Source organism: Cryptomeria japonica, chromosome 6 (genome assembly GCF_030272615.1).
Source record: "Cryptomeria japonica chromosome 6, Sugi_1.0, whole genome shotgun sequence".
In the NCBI taxonomy this organism is placed as follows: Eukaryota; Viridiplantae; Streptophyta; class Pinopsida; order Cupressales; family Cupressaceae; genus Cryptomeria; species Cryptomeria japonica.
The window spans coordinates 237,093,861-237,112,202 of NC_081410.1; positions in this window are offsets into that span (position 1 = coordinate 237,093,861).

Below are 18,342 nucleotides of genomic sequence, written 5' to 3' on the forward strand. Positions count from 1 at the left end.
AGGGGGATACTATTAGCCCACAATGGAGCATAACTATTATGAATTTTTTAAGAGTTGCTTTCCCTATCAGTAGAATCAAGACCTAATTCATGTTCTAGCACAAGATCTGTAGCCTATCACAACACCATGGCCTTTTTCCACATGGGGCCTCAATCTCATTGATAAGATTCACCCCCCTTTCTTAGATGGACATAAGTTCATCATTGCAGCTACTAACTATTTTACCAAGTGGGTTGAAGCTATTCCTCTCACTATTACCACTGGTGTCCAAGTATCCAGATTTATCCTATATCACATCATTTTCCACTACGGAGTTCCCTCTACCATCATTATTGATAACGAAATCCCTTTGAAGAACCAACATATGTGTGATCTTTGTTCTAGATTTCATATCCAACACTATTGTTCTAGCCCATACTATCCTCAAGGCAATGGCCAAACTGAGGCAAACAAAAATATATATATGTATCCTTAAGAAGGTTGTCAACAGATTTTAAGAACCAACATATGTGTGATATTTATTCTAGATTTTATATCCAACACTATTATTCTAGCCCATACTATCCTCAAGGCAATGGCCAAGCTGAGGCAAACAACAATTTTTTTCTAGGTTTCATCAAGAAGGTTGTCAATGAAAATAGTGGTGACTAGCACCTCCACCTTAATCCCACCCTTTGGGCATATCGCATCAATATCCAAACTCCCACTAGAGCTACTCCATATTCTCTTGTTTATGGTGCAGAAGAAGTCTTACCAATTGAGGTCGAGTTACCATCTTTGCGCATATCCTTGAAAGACTTTATTTTTGATGAAGATTATAGTATGGCAAGGCTAGCCCAATTAGATCTCCTTAATGAATGATGTCAGAATTCCTATAATCATTTATAGATATATCAAACTAGGATCAAGAAGCAATACCAAAAGGAAGTTCATCCTTATGGATTCAAGGTAGGTGATCTAGTGCTTTGGGAAAATCCACAAAATTAGCAGACAGAGAAAAGAAAGGGAAGTTTGAAGTCAATTGGTTGGGCCCATATGTAGTTACAAAAAATATGGTTCAAGGGCCTAACAACTATCCACTCCAGAAGGGGAGCCTCTCAATGATCCCCAAAAATATACTACATTTGAAGAAATTTTATGCCTAATCCATGGTAGTGTACCATTCTAAAACCAAAAAATATTGAAAAATGATAAAAAAATCCATAAAATAAGTGAAAAAGTAAAAATAATACAAAAGAAAATAGTAAAGAAAAATAAATCATCATATGGTGAAAATCACTTCTGGTGGCACCTTGGGCATGCATATATGGTGAAAACCTTGAAATAGATTCTATATATAAGGGTAGTTCCATTATCCTTTAGCTCCTTTTATTCACCTCATCCTGACATAATATTTTTTCATTACTTGCCTTCATGAATCACATCTTTTTGTTTTGCCTTGCTTTTCCTTTCTCGAGCTTTTGTGTAGTTGTCTCCTGACTATAACTTCTTGTGCATAGGTCTTGCGATAGCCTTTATGCATAGTGTTATCTTTTTCTTATATATATTTCTTGAGTTAGATGTTGTGTATAGGTATGTCTTGTATATAGGGGGTTTCGTTGTACATATTTGTGTTGGTCGCTTTGTCAAGATCATATCTCGTTTGCTAGTTATTCAACAAGTTTCCTTAAGCATCTTTGTCATCATGATTATATTAGGTTCCCTTTTTTCAATTAATCTCATTGATCTCTCATCTAGTCATTAGTTTGTGTGGAATACATCCTTCCTCTAGTCAGACATTATCCAATCCTCATCTATTAGTCCTTCTTTTGAAAAAAGATATACGAGGCACTTTTGTTGGCTTTGATTCTTTTTTATTTTTGTTTATCTTTTGAGCACCTATATTTTGTTGCTTCTTGGTCACCACAATATTTTATATCATGGTATGCTAGGTGTGTTTGTTTTTGATGGGTGTGTTTTTTATGTGTCTCTTGTTGTACCCTCATGTGATCTCGGTTATCTCATGTTACAGTGGGGCATGTCTCTTTGCTTGTGGTTTCTTCAACATCATTTCCCATTAAATTCTTTGTAATTCTATGTAATGATAGATTAGCCTTGTGTGTCTATTTACTGTGTCAAGCCATGCATTGGATAAGAAAAGCACCTTGGTTCCTCATACCCTAGTGCATCACATACAATGTTAAAGCAAATAAGTGCTCGCTATGATGACAATTTGTGCCAAAGATGCTCATGCTCTATGATTTCTTCACCTACATTTTCCATTTGCATTGCATTTACCTGATTCTTTTCCTTTATTGGCCTCATATGGGAATGTGCACACATCCATTGTTTTTTCTTTCCACCATGTTGTCCTTGTCGAATATCCTTAGAGTGTTCTACATCCTTCATCATGATAGTCTTGCATTGGCATCCTCATAATTCGCACATCGCATCCTACATCACAAGTAGGTTAGTAAAATGCATACTCGTATGTCATATAGCCATGTCACACATCTCATATTGAAAAGCATATCATATAGTGTAAAATTAATGCATGTACATTTGCATCTTGTATCACACATGGGTAGGCATATAATCCATACATAATCATATTTTCACATTGCATCTTGCATCATGGATAGGTTAGAACATAATGCATATCCGTACATCATAAATCTTAAATGTCATGAGTACATATATTATATCCTACATAATCATGGTAATATATCATTCATATCATGTCACTAAATCATACATATTCATTAATGATCATTATCCACACATCCATGACATAAATTAAACATACATCATATATATCATCATATCAATACATCACATCCTGCATCAAAAATTTGTTAGTACATGTAATGCATCTCATAACATGATCACATCACATAGCATAAATGTCATGTGTGCACATCATATCCTACATCACAATCATATTACTACTTCATATCACATCATCTTTAAAAGATAAAAGTTTAACATATTGGGGCCAAATCAATCTCCATCATATGTATATCAGAATGTCTATTAAAAAAAGATATGTACAATTGTATCAATATATACATCATATGGTACATCATGAATGAAATAATAAGGTACATCTTTGAGTAAGCATGAATGAAAGAATGGATATCACCTCACATGCTAAAAAAACTACATGGGGTGAAAATGATCAATACGTCTCATATGCATCAAGCTACATAAAAAATCTTTGGGGAGACTAGGTCGATCCCTATCATGTGGGTCCCTATCCCTGGTCTTGCCCCTAAGATCCTTGTGTGGATCTTGATGTTGAGCCTATGTTGTGCCTATTGCTTTGAGTGTGCCTCCTCCTTCTTTATCCATCGCTGCTCTGGTTGGATCTACATGTCCCTCCATGAGATACTCCATTGTGAGATGAGCTAGATCCTCTAGCTCTGGGCGATGCAATGTAGGTCTCCCTTTTCTCTAGAGAGATGGTTCTCTCGTACCAGCACTTGTAACATCCAGCCTAGTTTGAGAGTGCCTCTATCTCTACCAGCTTTCACTCAATCATCCTTTCTAGTATGGCCTCTCCTTTGCCTCTACCCTCAGCCTAGAATTGTGCCTCATCTTTCTCCCTTGGACATTGAGCAATTGATTCCTCTATTCGACATCGTGCATACTCCATGGTGTCTCTCATAGCTATGGCTTCATCCCTCTCTTGGATCATTTTATCTTTCTCTACCTAGATCTATACTCAGGCCTTCTTTGTAGTATCCCTCTCCTATCGAGGGTTGTCTTACTCAATGATGACTTTCCAAACTCTCTCCTTTTCCCAAGACATGGCCTCCTAGAGGGATGAAATATGTTCAGCCAAAATAGGGGGCATTGTCGATCCCTCTCCTCTCTCCTCTCTCCTCTTCTTGCGAGGTCGCACTTGTCTTTGTGTGCTCCTCCCATGTCTTGTGCTAGTGCTAGTATAGGTCTACTAGTACATCCACATCTATAGCTTGATCCTCGTATCCTCTTGACCCTGCCTCTCCTCCTCTAGATCCTATATCCCCTGCTCCTAATCTTGTATTCCCTCCTCATGTCCTTTGTTGCCCCCTCCTAGATGGCGTAGATGGCACTATTGGTATCCCCTGCCCTTCGCAATACTTTTGTTATTGTTGCCTCTGTTCTACCCTGGGCCAACTGGTATGCATCTAGTCTCACACCCCTAGCATGTGCCTCCCTCCTCTTACTCCCTAGTGAGGACAACCTTACTCTTCCAATCATAGTAGGCATGTGTTGCATCCACCATGCTACATAAGCATCTGTAACCCTTGGATTTGCAATGCCTTCTCTTGGGTCCCATGCTATGGGCACTAGTCGAGTACAGTAATCAATAAGGGCCTGTCTCCCCTCCAAAATTGGCCCAAACTCTATGACCCACTCCCTGGTAATCCTCCTAAATCTATGAGGAGCCTCAGGTATGTCCTCAACAAAATTGAATTGTTGTTTGACCCTATCGGGTCTCTATCTCTTTATGACATGCTCTCATCTACCAATAATATATATAGGTATAATAACATATGGAATATGATGTGGATGCTCTAGCCAACCTTCTAATCCCATGTATGGCTACCAGGAAATATGTGTAGCATCCTACCTATCAAAAATGACCCTCCAGTAGTCAACATCCTCAGTCTCCTCATAGTGCAATCCATCTCTATAAGTGTATATAATTTCTAGGTCTACTTCTGATCTACCCTCCTTGTTGGTTGAGTCAACAAAATGTGCTCCCATGCCCATACCTAGAGAAGAGATACATATCCAAAATTGTGACCCTAATGGTAGCATATTTGGTGGAGCTCTCTATAAAACTTCATCAACACCAATGTACTCCAGGCCATCAGCTGACCTCTGTCCACTACATCTATATAAACCTAGATCATTTCTAATATGACTAATCGGCCACCTTGGTATGGTAAGATGAAACTACTCACAAGTGCACACACAAAAAAGTAAATCCTCTTGTCCGACGGTGCTTGTTGCAGTGCCTAATCTAAAGATAGTTTCCCATGTTGTAGCTGCACTCCTACTCCCACCAATTTCTATATCATATAATCTGGTGGTGCCCACTTAGCAATCACCTAGATGCCTCTAATCATCAATTTGAGGATGTGATAGACATCCTCACCCATCACCATCATCTCTCCTATATGCAGGTGAAAGGTCGAGGTGTCACTCCACCACTCTAGTGTAGTCAACTTGACAATATGTGATCAGATGTGTAGCATCTGTGCCAAGTGTCCCAACACAATAGTGTTGACACATGCCCACTCTATGGCTCCAAACCCATCAGCAACCCGTGGAACCAGCGATCACCTCTTGTGTCTCACTAAGATATTTATGCACCACTACATCCAAGCAAACCAATTCATCAGAGCTTTTTCCCTCTATCTATTCTCTTTCTTCCCAATCCCCTATCTTGTGCTTTTTCTTTTCTTCTCATAATCTTTCTATTTTTGGCAAGTTCTCCTCTTCTTGACCACAGGAATGAATTACTACTGGTCTTTGGACCATGATAATGCATTCCTGTTGTCTCATTCCATGAACATGCCATCGTAGGAACACAATCCCACACATCCCAAGTCTACCCTATTCTTTATTCCCCTTTGCCTAGTGGCAGGATTGCAATCCCACTAACTTCTTGCTCCCGGGAATGCATTCCTGCTACCTAGATATGTGAACCTGTTACCACAAGGTCGCATTTCTAAACCCTCCTAATCTAACCTATACTACCCCATTACCTAGCACAAGTGATAGGAATGCATTCCCACCACTTTGGCATGCAATCCCATGGTTCACGAGTTGATGGGATTGCTCTTTCTGGAGCTTCTAAGCATCGTTAGTGCACTTGAATCAAAAGCAAGGTCTAGATTTTCAAGCATACTCGGTGATTGGGTCGTCAACTTTGCTTAACACTCACCACCACATCTACACGATGTCTTGGGATCTCCCTTGCTGTCATTTTGTCTACTGCTCTCAAATCTCTAGAATGTACAAAGAAAATACAAAGGGGATCTCAATCACTCTAATTTCTCTCTGATGCATAGTAAAAGTGAATGGTAAGTTTTTTAATTTTCTAATATAGGGCCTTTTAAAGCCCCGTATTTCACTATCTCTATTCCTTTGGGACCATTTTTCTCCTCATTTCTTCCTATGATCTCATTTTTTAGTGTTGTCTCCATCTTTTGATTCTATTTCTTGTTATTTTCTTCCTATCTACCTAGGGCATTTTTCTTGCTCTCTATTCTTTGATTTGTTGGTGTCTTTGGTCTTTGCACTAACACTATTTTAGTGCCACCACAAAGAGGGGCAAAATGTAGATACCTAAATTTGATTAATTTAATTAATTGAATTTAGTTATCTCAAGCACCTTATATTAAATAATTATGCATTATTCAATTAATTGGTATTCTTTCCCTCTAGCTGATTATTTTTATTAATTATGTTATAGTCCTCCTTTAATTAATCAATTGGTAATCATAAATCAATTAATTAATTAAATTTACCCCCTTCTTCTATTAAATACATAAATGTGCAATTTGATTATTTACTTCATGTTGTATTTTCCTCTTAAATGCTCTATTTCCCCACATGTCTCCTAACTCTAACCCTCATCTAACCCTTCCTCTAGCATAACCTGTCTAGTTAACCATAGGTTTTAGTCAATATTATCCCTTAGCCCTCACCATATGTGTGCACATTCCCAAAATATCTTGAATTTCCTAAAATTTGGGAAATATTTTTGAATTTGGGGAAATTTCCTAAAATTTGGAAAAATCTCCTAAATATCTTAAAATGTGGGAAAATCTCCATATTTGGAATAGAACCTTCCTATTTGGGTGTCTCTCTCCCAAATAGGCATATGTCCTCAAGGACACATGTCATTCCTTCCAATGACACGTGTCCTTCCCAAGGACACATGTCATTTCCATCCATGACACTTGCCCTTCTCAGGGACAAGTGTCTCATTGTCATGCGTCTCCATCTCCCAGCTTGGCCTATTTAATCCCCTCATTTTCCTTCACAATCCATCCACTTTCATTTTTATACCATTTTAATGCCAAAATTTTCACTCATCTTTTGCATCTATTAGCATTTTTCACCCATCTTGCATCTCATTTAGCATAATCTTGATCTTGCATTAACTATCATGGAATGAAATCAAGCATCTACAACATAGCAAGCACACATCAAATCAAAAGAAAATAAAATCAAGGGTTTCAAGAGAGTTTTTACTTTATTTTCTTTTTATTTACTTCTAAAATTCCCTTTTTAGCATCATTATCATGAGTGTGGTTGATTGTTGTGTATGTTTAGGCATTTAGTTTAGCATTTTAACTTTTCTCATCTTGCATTCAATTTTTTCTGCACACATAATGTTTATGATATGTGTATATTATACTATCAATTTTATCGATCATTTGTTACTCAGAGGGTGGTTGTTGTTGTTACTAATAGTGGCGGTTTGTCAAAACTGGTCTAAAGAATGCTTGTTTGTTCATTGATTTGTGGATTAAAGTGTTTCAACTGGGAGGACATGTTTATTTAGTTTGTGTAGTGTTCCAATTCAATTTTTATGTTGATTAGCAAGTGAAGTTATGGTGTTTTGAGTTTAGTGTTGTCATATAAGTTAGTTTTTAGTTGATTGAGGTGGTGTATCATGTCTAGATCATGCCTTTTTGGTTTGAATATAATTTGGTGGTTTCATTTTGATATTGATATTGTTGAATATCTAGGCATCTGAGAAGGGGGTTTAATCAGTTGACAACAATAATTACTTTTTAGCTTAATTCTCAAATCTGGAATTATTAGCATAATTAAATAGAACAAATAAACACCAAAGAACATGCACATATCAGACCAGACACAAGAGACCCTAGAATTTATGTGTAAAACCCAAGAAGGGAAAAACCATGTAGAATGGTAATTCTCAATATATAAACACCGATTAAGGTGACTTTTACAAATGGTGGCTCACTGTCGGGGTGCTCACTGATGATGGGTTCACTGCGAGAGGGCTCTCTGCCCAAAGGAAGGCTCACCATCAAAGAAAAAATAAAGATACAAGAGAATCCATTATTAAAACATAATCTACACATCTGGAACTGCTTCAGGTAACAATCTACAACACAACTAATACATCTATTGGATTCCTTTAATCTCAGATGTCTTCAACACAAAAAGCCATATCTCTACTCATCCAAAATAACCTCTATATATATTGTCTCTGGAAAAACATGATCCTGAATGTTGGCCAAGACAGGGATCCAAAATAGGTCATCACTAAACATTTCATTGGTGAAAAGGAATGAGAAGTAAACCCCATCACAACATTCCTCATCGAACATATCAACATGCTACATACTTCACCAAAGTCGGACACAAAATATCATCCACATGCTATACAATAGTCCTAGCACAATCTTGATTTCCAGATCAAGATCTTGACTTCCAGGTTAAACTAAACCCAAGAATAGAACTAAATAATATTAGCAAAACATCTTTCGAGAAGCCAAGTCATCCAGGAATTCCAAGAAACCTCCAAATGCATAACACCATCTGATACATAAGTTGTTGCCTAATATACCACATCCAAACCTAATCTAGACCATAGGGTTTGACATCAATGACAACACATAACATAATGATAACATATATGGGTCTCACCATGACATGTGTAGATCCACATTAAGTTTGGTACATTGGAGAATGGTTTTAGGGTTGACTGGTTAGCATGCTACATTGTTCAACTCCATGTTTCATTTGATGTTGACCTTGGAGGATGTGTTTGTTTGTGTGGATCATTAGAATCATTTGGAATGAATGTGTTGTGATGTGTTTGGATCCTCTCTATATCTTGGAGTGGACCACATTTGGTTTATTTGTTTCGAGTGGCCTAATCTATGTAATTATGTATATTTTGTTTGTGGTCAATCTAGTTGAGGGTTTTAAATGAATTATCTTGTACATATAGGAGTATGGATCTATGAGTTTAGAAGGGGATGTATGTGAATTTATGTGAACTGAATATTAATGATGTGCAAGCAGTTTTGGTATAGTAGGAAAAACAATTGAGAAGAGAGTTGAGACAATGTGTATGGTTAGATGTGTTTGTCATTATGTTGGTCACTTAACATAGTGAATGAAGGACAACTTCATGATTAAGAGATCTTATTTATTTCAATTAATTTAATCCTCTACACCTACCAGAAGAAGGTGTGTTCCTTTTGGTAGTTTTTGCACCTTTTTATCTTGCCCTAAGGTTGTGCACCTCAGTCTTGCAAGTCCTTTCAAAGACAATTAGCTCCTTGACCATGAGCCTAAACATTGTAATATATTATTCATATTTTCAATGTTAATATCACCGTCATTTTTCCCTATTTATGTTTTTCCACGTAAATCTAGTATTCATGTGTATGTTGTGCTTTGTTCTTTCAAGTTTCATAATTACACTAATGTGTTAAGTGTGGTTTGGAGTTGAATTGATAAAAAGTAAAGTGTATTGAGCTTAAAAAATATTCACCCCCCCTCTCAGTCCTATGGTGTGTTTAACAATTGGTATCAAAGATTGGTTCCTCTTAGAGAAGCTTAGTGACTTGAGGAAGATTTGAGATGGCATAGGAAATTAATTTCAAAGCACCAAGTTTTGATGGCACAAGTTACTCTTACTAGAAGGAAAGAATGGAATGTCATTTAGAATCTATGTCGATTGGAATATGTGACATAATTAAGAATGTGTATAGTGCTCTAAAAAATTGTCCTTACGCTCTAGATGAGGTTAAGGCACATGAGAACAATGCTAAGGGTAAAGTTGCAATTAACAACTATTTAAGTGATGCAGTATTTCCTAAAGTTGTTGGGTTGAAGTTTGCTAAAGAGGTATAGAAGAAGTTGGGTAGTGTATATGAAGGTGATGAGAACAAAAAGAAAGCCAAGTTGACAAATATAAAGCACCAATTTGGGAACCTGACAATGATGATGAGAATATTAAAATCTATATACAACAAGTAAATGAGACTGTGAGTGCAATTAAGGGTATTGGTGGTAAATTGAAGGAAAGTGAAGTTGTGAGAATATTGATACTGACACTACCTAAATATTATAAACCTAAGAAGTATGTCATTAAAGAAAGCCATGATATGGACAAATATGCCTTGGATCAGTTGTGTAGCTCATGCTCTCCCCTTGAGATTCCTAAGCTAAATGAGTTGTTGAAAGAGAAGAAAGATGTTGCATTCAAAGCTAGTAGGAAGATTGAAGATGAACCTACACCAAGCAATAACATTGATGAGATAGAAGAAAAATTTGTAAGAAGACTAAAGAAAGGATTCAGAAAGAAAAAGGTAAGTTACCCTTGAAATATTTAAGATGTGGAAGAATTGGTCATTATGCTTCTATATGTACTTATAAGGAAGACTATGATAGAATATTTGATGATAATAATAAGGCTAGAGATAATCATAGATGGAATAATAGAAATAGGAGAATAGATGATAGAGACAAATCTAAGAATATTTTTTGTTCAATGGAGACTCACTCATTTGAAGAGGAAGATGGAAATGACTCAAATGAAGAATAATTTTTTGTAGCTATAGAGGAGAACAATGATGAAAGGTCTGATAATATGGAAGGAGTGGAGAACAATGAAATGCCAGTGAATGTGAAGACACTGCATGCAAAAGTAGATCCTAAGGAATGGATAATTGATTCTAGATGTGAAAATCATATGATAGGTGATTAAGGAAAGTTTATTGATTTTGAAAAGTATGATGGTAGAACAGTGAAATTTGTAGGCGAGGAAGTTGCACCTATTTCTGATAAAATTACTATTTTAATTAATCTTAAGCATAAGATTGGTGATTTTTGTTATGTTAAGGGTTTGAGGAAATAATCTTTTGAGTGTGATTCAAATATGTAGTAATGGTTATAAACTCATATTTCATGGTTCCAGATGTGACATCAAAAAAGAAAGTTTTAGAAGATTGGTTGCAGAAGGTGTGAGGACTAATGCCAATGTTTACTATGTGAAGGATAACAATGGAAGCAATTGTATGTTGGCACATAGTAGTGAATGTTGGTTATGGTACAAAGGGATGGGACATACCAAATTTTACAATATGGTGAAGATTACTTCTACTCATGTTGTAATACATTTGCCAAAGATTGTCAAACTTGTTGATACTATGTGCAGGGAATGTCAATTGGGAAAGCAAAAAAAGAGGAGATTCAAGAACAAGGAGTATTCAACTTCAAAACATTTAAAGATGGTGCATACACACATATGTGAACCTACAAGGACAAGAGGATTTAATGGTGAAAGGTATTTTATGCTATGTATTGATGATAAGTGTAGAATGACATGGGTTACTTTCTTGGGAGAAAATTTTGAAGCCTTAGAAAGGTTTAAAATATTCAAGTCTATGGTTGAGAATCATGTTGATAATAAGATAAAAAAAAATCATTTATGAGGGAGGAGGAGAGTTTACTTCAAATTAATTTGATAAACTCTGTGAGGATTGTGGTATTAGAAGACATTTTTTTGCACCTAGGACCCCTCAGCAGAATAGAGTTGTTGAAAGAAAAAAAAGGATTGTTGTTGAAATTGGTAGAACTATGATGAAGGATGCTAACTTGCATAAGGTGTATTGGAAAGAGGCTATGCATACTATTGTTTACATTCTTAAAAAGGTTCAGATAAGAGTGAATTGCACAAATACACCTTATGAGTTATGGAATGGAAGACCTCCTACATTCAAGAATTTCAAAATGTTTGGAAGAAAGTGCTACATAATGAGAGATGGGGAATATCTAGGAAATTTTGATGCAAGATCAGATGAAGGTATATTCTTGGGATACTCTACAAGGAGTAAATCTTTATAGTGTTACAACAAGAGGCTAAACAAGATTGTGGAGAGTGCAAATGTTAGAGTTATTAAAGAATGCAATTAAATTGAGAATGAACCTAAATCTAAGGGTGAGGTAGAAGTTGTTCTGGTGATAGCAGAAGAGAAGGTTACTTCAAAAGAGAAAGAACAAACAAGTGCATAAGAATAGGAACCTAAACAAACCCCTAGGATAGTAACAAAATATGTGAGGAAGAATCTTTAAAAGGAACATATTATTGGAGACAAGAATAAAGGAGTTTAGACAAGAAGAAGATTTGTAGAAACCAATGATCAAGCAAACTATTTTTTCTTATCTCGGGTGGAATCAAAGACCTATGTGAAAGCTAGAAAGGATGAAAGTTGGATTAAGGCAATGAAAGAGGAGCTGAATCAAAAAGAGAGGAATCAAACATCAGAACTAGTACCTAGACCAGTGGACAAGAATGTAATAGGAACTAAGTGGGTGTTTCAAAAGAAGTTGGATGAAGATGGAAAAGTTACAAAGAAATAGGCAAAATTGGTATGTAAGGGTTATTCACAGGTTGAAGGCATAGACTTTGAGGAGGCTTTTTCTCCTATTGCAGGAATGGAGGCTATAAGGATGTTTCATGTATTTATTGCTTACAAGAACTTTAAGGTATATCAGATGGATGTCAAGTCAACATTCTTGGATGGAGAACTTGAAGAATAAGTATGCATTAAACAACTCAATGGATTCAAGCTATTAGAAGAGTTGGATATGGTTTGTAGACTCAAGAAAGTTATTAATGGACTTAAGCAAGCTCCCAGAGCTTTGTATGCAAGGTTGGATAGGTATTTGTTGTAGCATAATTTTTGGATTGGTACTATGAGAGCAATCTTTATTTCAAAGTTAGAGTTGATAAATTGTTGATTGTTGTTGTGTATGTTGATGATATCATATTTGGAGGAGATCCCTTTGTTTACATCCAACTTAAATCAATATGAAAGGAGACATTTTTTGTCTTAAAATTTAAGGGATTTCCTTAAAAGTGACTTTGGTGAATAGATTGGACTATGGAGGATTCCGAAGATATGTACTTTCATATCTTGGGTTGTATTATTTCATATCTCTAAGGGAGATACAATTTTATTAAATTGATATCCATATTAAGATCTTTCTATCTTATTGTGCTTCATTACAAGGAATTTGATCAAAATAATTTTTTTATCACAATGTATAGATTGTAGTAATATTCTAATGTCGAAGCTCTTTATGAACACATATATATGAACACACACACACACACACACACACACACACACACACACACACACACATAGTAGGTTAACTCTTACAGTCAAATAAATATTAAAAAATTGTCAAAATTTCTAATTACATGTCTCAAACATCTTTTTATACTAACTTTGACATTTAATATAAAATGCAAGAACATACATAGTTGCAAGGGCAATCTCACATCAAACAAAAATATTTCTAATGTTTTATGTTTTTTTTGTTCTCAATAAATTGTTTGCAGGTCTATCCAATAATTTCTATTGTCAAGTAATTAGTTATATTGTTATCATCAATAACTAGGAGCTCAATTATGGTCCATCATTATGTTAGAATTTAATTTCATATTTTATTTTTAATATTTTCACACATTTGGGTCATGTTGATTTTATTACATTTACAACTCAAAATTGAATTATTTCTTTTATTCAAATGCCAAGGGGAAAAATGAATAATTTTTAATTACAAAAATGGTAAAATAATGCACCATAATTGGTGATTTTGGCCATTTCAAGAAATAAATAATATTATTCTTGTAATGTGGACAAAAATGATGAAGGGAGATCAAGTGGAAAGCTTTACTCCCCTCAAGTGAGGGATGAAAGTTTCATAGAGGATTCTCGTCAACTTCTCATGCACATTACATTTAAAAGAGGGGGGTTGAATTCATTAGATCCAATCTCGAATAGAAAGATTTTGAATGCTAAATGAATTGACAATGATTTGGAAAGTAAAGTAACCCTCTTTTAAAATAGACAAGTTGAATTAAATGAATTGAAACTAAGCATGAAGATAACAAAGAAATGATTATAACTTGAGATAGAGATGTAGGATAAATCTATGCACCTAGAATTAGTAGTAAAATGTTGAGACGAAGCTCTCCTACAAATTTGAGTGAAAGTTGTCGAGATCGGGTTGAAATTGTACTTGGTCCTCCGAAAAATTTGCGCGTCGAAAAGGGTTTTTTCGTCTTTGAAAATGAAGCCTAAACCTGTAATTACACCTGCGCACTAGCAACCTACACACAGAAAAGAGAGAAAAACTTGTTTGGATTGGGGGTTTGCCTTTAGGTCAAACCCCATTTTCGAATTAACCAAATGATGAAAAATACTTGCAAGTAAGTGAAAGGAAATGTCTGAAGTAGAATTAACCTCAAGAGAGGATGCAATTGAAATGTAGATAGAGATGTTTGAAAGGATATGTGGAATTGAATGTCTTGAATGTGGGTAGGGATCTCCTCTTTAATGGTTGAATCCTTGACTTGAATGCAACACCTAGCATTGAAAGGAGACTTGAGATGCTCAATGCTTGAATGGATGTTTGAATGCTTGAATGCTTGAATGCTTGCACTTGATTTCGCTTGATTGCACTTGATTGAACTTATTTTTGCTTATCAAACTTATTGTACTTATTTAACTTATCGAACTTATCAAATAGGAGGGGAAAACGATCCTTATATACTTGCCAATTAGGGTTTTTAACTGATTTTTCATCTTAGGCCGACATAGGAAAACCTTTTCCCACTCGTAATTGGCAAGCCCAATGCAGGATAGGACCAAGGGGGGCCCAAAATAGGGAAAGGACAAGGGTGTCGCACCCTTTTCCTAAGAGGACAGGTGCACCATGCCCCTATCCAGCCCTAATTTAGGATAGGTAGGCAATGCGGGGTGCAAGAAAATGTAGGTTTCTGATGGTATGAGCATGTCTTGGGTCTCCTTTCAAGCTTAGGGATTCATCCACCAATGGGAAGACCCAAATGCAATTTAAAATTGCATGGTCACAATTTTATGATGCTACATTTAGCCCCCACTTTAGCAGGAGTATAAGCGTACAATAATACTATTGGTAAAGTACAAGGAAACAAGATTGAAAGACTTTCACCACATCAAGGAGGCAAGATACACCAAGCTCCCAATTGAATAAGGATCTTACAACTTTGATTGATAAAGTAAAAGGGAAGATCAAGAGGGAGAGAACCATGGCTGCAAGTACAAAGGTTCCCCTCACTAAGAGTCATGAAAAAGAAAAAATACCAAACATCACATAGCAAGGCCAAGTTCACTAAGTAACTCAAAGTATCAAGAAGGAAAATATGAGCAGAGTGTATGCCCCCACGTTAAAGAAATCATGCACGCCTTATCAAGAGTGATTTCTTTAAGGTAGGATACACCCAAGGGAGAGAAACAGAGGGAGCATGTTATCGTAAGGATTTAGCCCCCAATCGAGGAATAAACCCAAGGATAATGAACAAAAAACATAAAGCACAAGGTGGCTTCACTTTTCTCAAGGTTAGTATGATGTATGATAACTCATGTATATCATGTATATATGCATAGAATAGTCTGCATTCCCCAAAGAAAGGAAACCACCTTGGAAGAAAGGGAACACATGTGTCTTTTGAGTCAACATGAAAGAGACCAAAAGAGATCTCAATTCTTTACATCATCCTCAAGCAGACATCACTAGGGACAAAAAATAGAAGAACAGGGGTACACATAGATGAATGCGCACAAAAGAGCGAGAAAAGAGAGAAGTAGAGGATCTACATTGCTAATGCAGCTAGTCTAGCATGACATCCACCTCCTGATCTTGTTGATTACTATTTTAGGAAGGCGGGAAGCATGCCAAAGGAGCAACATAAAGCACAACAGATGTAGCTATCACAAGATCCAAACAAGGACTATGCTCATGTGCTAAGTCACTCTGTTCGTTTCTAGGAACTAGGATCAAGGCTTTTGAAAATTCTGTAGATAAATGTTTTTCAACGCCAGCATATTCATATTCACTATTAGAAGCATTAGGAGTTGTATTGCCATCATGAATAACATTTTCACCTACTTCTTCATCAAGATTTATAGAAAGAGGAGCTCTAACATGAATATAAGTAAAACCATCACATGTTTTTTGCAACTTATAATTTGGAGATTTAGGTTCAACATCTTGCTTAGGAGAAAATGGAATCATGTCAACTATTGGTGTTTTGGGAGATTGAATAGTTTGAGAAACAACTTCATGAGCTCTAGCACGATGTTTTCATCAATAGTCTCTCACACAATGATTTTGTCGAGTCTTAGTGGAAGGCTAAGAAGAAGGAGGAATATTGATTAAAGGAGGAATATTTGTTGAAGGATAAATATTCTCATCTTTAGTAGTTGGAGGTTTAGGTTTAGGTCTCTTCTCTCTATAAGAGAAAGGAGGTGGAACTGCACCATATAAAGGAGAAGTTCTTGGTGTAGGAAGGAGACCAAGTCCATCATGAGGAGGAGGTACAGGTCTAACTTTAGAATGAATATTATTATTCTTCTTAGGAGAAGGAATAGTCTCATCCATAGGAATAGGTTGGGAATCTTCCTTAGGAGGAAGATTAGTTCTATCCGTTAGAGGAAGAACTTCCTCTTCAAGAATAGTGGGAATATCAAGTGTTGCAGTTATAGGTTGGCTTTAGGATAAGATCATATCTTTCTTCCATTTTTGATAAGACTGAAAGAGATCATCGCTTCTTGTTGGAAGAGATTGAAATTGGTGAGGCCAAAAGTAATCAATAGGAACACTTGGGCTTCTTCCAATTGGTCAAAATAGGTTTTGGTTAGCAGTTATGATTTCTCCACTATGGGGAAATTTCGAACACACATGGATTAGAGAGGAAATAGCCTTCATGAAAGATAGCCAAGGGTAACCTAGCTTCACACAGAATTGCTCAGATAAAGGAATCATAACAAATTTGACACCTATAGATTTAGTGTGAACCTCAATAAAGAGTGTGATAGAACCAATGATAGGACAAGAAAATCCATAAAATAACTTAACAACCACATTAGTATCATCATAGATTTCTTTATGCAAATGTAAAGTATAAAGATATTCTTCAATGATGATATTAACCATGCAAGAGGGATCAATAAGCACACCATGACAAGGTTTGTCTTGGATGTTTGCAACTATGTATAAAGGGCCATTAGGTTCTCTAATGGTCTCGCTCGGGTCAAATGTGATGCATTGATTCTTAGGTGTTTCTTGTTTCTCTACCATATTCACTAAATTTGGAGCCATTGTAGTGAGATCAGAAGGAGTTTCAATCATGTTAGAGGTCTGAGAGGTTAAAGGATTAGTAAAAATCTAAAGATTTTGATTAGGAGGAGCTACTGATTTGTTTCCCTTATCATTTACACCTGCCACATATATAGTATTATTATCAATCAGGTCTTGAATCTTACCTTTTGATGCAAAACATTTCTCTGTATCATGACCAGGTTGATGATGAAATTGACAAAAAGAATTATTATCAAAGTAAGGTGAGGTTGCCTTAGAAGGGTCAATTGGTTTTATTTGAGGGAGTTTGATAACATTTCTTTGTAACAATTGAGACATGATTCTATGCAAAGATTCATTCAAAGGATTAAATTCTTTCTCTTTTGAAAAATTTAGAAATAGGAGGCACACCTGTTGTAGCATTCACGTTGTTGTTGTTGATGGTGTCATTAACTTTGATGAAACCTTTATTCAGTTTAAACTTCACAAATGATTGTTTAGCACTCTCAACCTTATCACTCGAAGCCATAAGAGTAGATTTCTCTAGTTGACTCATAGTCAGTTGATAATTGTGAAGTATTGCACACAATTGCGGAAAGGAAGTAAACTTAGAAAGGAGAAATTTGTCCCTAATGTCTTTTTACAAATTAGAAATGAAAATTCTTTGAATATCATTATCAAGCATTGAAAAAGAAATTTGAGAACACAAATGCTTATATCTACCAATGAAATCAGTCACTTTTTCTTTAACACCTTGTTTACAATGCATTAAATCAATCAAAGTGACTTTAGGACCTATGTTGTTTTGAAATTGTTGAATAAAAGCATTTGATAATTGTTGAAAAGAAGTAATAGAATAGAAAGGAAAAGAGCAATACCATTGTAAAGCCTTATCTCTTAATGTTGTAGTAAACAATTTGGCAAGCAATCTCTGATCATAAGCAAAGTCGGTACACAAAGTTTGGAATGTTTTTACATGTGTTAAAGGATCACCTTTTCCATTATAGAGTTCCAATTGAGGGACTTCAACGTGTTTAGGAGGGACAACTCTAACAATATCAAGAGAGAGTGGGCTTGCGACATCAAATGTGGGAACACTAAACTTGGATTGACTCATAAAAGCAATTTGTTGTTACGATGATGACACAGTTTGGGCAAGGCTATTAATGGTTG